Source organism: Pygoscelis adeliae, unplaced genomic scaffold, assembly GCF_000699105.1.
Source record: "Pygoscelis adeliae isolate BGI_AS28 unplaced genomic scaffold, ASM69910v1 Scaffold874, whole genome shotgun sequence".
In the NCBI taxonomy this organism is placed as follows: Eukaryota; Metazoa; Chordata; class Aves; order Sphenisciformes; family Spheniscidae; genus Pygoscelis; species Pygoscelis adeliae.
In genome coordinates, this window is record NW_008824684.1 from 96,074 (window position 1) to 97,711 (window position 1,638).

Sequence of the window (1,638 nt, forward strand, 5' to 3'; positions counted from 1 at the left end):
CCTGCTGGTTTTTAAATACAGCAGTTCACCAAAGCGATGGTAGGGGACCTGCGCAGCGAGCGCTGTGCTCCCGCGGGACGCTGGCAGATGGTGCCGTTCTGGACGGGGCTGCCTCTGGGCTGGCGCTTTCTTTCCCTGCAGCTAACTCGGACTGTCTTTGCAAATCCCATTTAAGACAGCAACGGCACTGGAGGCCCGCTCCTTCACACACCTCCCAGAACGCTCTCGGGGAAGTGGGAGATGCCCTGGCAGAGGCAGCACTGCTGGCAGGACCAGCGCCGCCTGAAGGATCCCGGTCCCCGGGGTGGGGACCTGCCCAAAGGGACCGGCAGGGACGGAACCGATCGGGAGCGGGCGAGGGTAGCCCTCCTTTTCCTGCCCAGCATCGCAGGGAGGCATCGGCAGCGTCGGGCGCGCTGGGGCTCGGGGAGGATGGTTTGTCCCTAGTGCTGCTGGGCGGCAGTGGCAGAGGGGTCGGTCACAGCCTTCAGCAAGGTGGTAGGGATTCCCATCAAGAGCAGCGGTGAAGAATCTGCCTCCCTGCAGCCGGGGTTCCCCCTTCCCCTCTCCCCGTCCCTGTGCTGTCCTCCCAGCGGTGAGCAGCCGACTCTGGATCCTGCTCCTGCCTTGGTTGTGGGTGGAGAAAGGCAGCTGGAGTGGCTCTTTAGAAAACAGAATTACAGTAAAACGTGGGAGGTTCCTACAAGTCACCTGCGAGCTGCTTCCTCCCATTCCCAGACCTGGGCTGCCTGGGAGGAACTTTAAATTGCCGCCCGGCTCAGCCCCGGCCACTGGCTCCGGCAGCATGACTGCGAGAGGCATCTTCCTGCTGGGGCTCCTCGCCCTGTGGGCAGAGCTGCAGGCAGCACCCACTGCAGGCAAGTACGGGCGCGCTGGAAACACCCGGCCTCTCTAGATTTTAAGAATATTTTCCGTATTTTCATAGAATCATAGAATCGTGGAATGGTTTGGGTTGGAAGGGACCTTTAAAGTTCCTCTAGTCCAACCCCCCTGCAACGAGCAGGGACATCTTCAGCTAGATCAGTGTTGATGATGATGTTCAGTGATGTGTGTTTAAATGTCTGTTTTCATCCTTGTATTTATGAAAGCTTCCTGTGGAGAGTTGTAACCCTTGTGAGGTTTAGCCCTTGCTTAAATTTTATAATCTTCGAGTTCTGCAAAACTCCTGCTGAGGACGGAGGCGGCGGTGGTACCAGCACGCAGGCGTAGGGATGCTCGGGAGGAGGTTTGTCAGTTGAACCAGCGACCAGGGCAGGGACCGGTGGAAACGTCAGCCCAGCCAGGCCCCCGGGGTGCTGCAGATGGGACCGAGACGGGCTGGACCGGACCCAGACGGGGCTGCCTGGGGGGGGCTGGGATGGTCCCTCCCGGCTGGGCAGAGCAGCTTCCATCCACGGGGCTGGGACCCCCCCTGGAGCGAGTGGGGACCCCCACCCCTCACAGCCCTGCTCGGGGCACCTCTAACCAAAATGAGAACCCGCAGGTTGTTAGAGCCGAGCTCCAGCGGGCTGAGCTCTGCTGCCCACCCGCCTGTGCCTGCCTTGGACCTGAGCGCAGCACGTTCCTTGCCCGGGCTGGCAGCTGCCCCTGCGCTTTGCTTCGTGGCAGGTTCAGGGC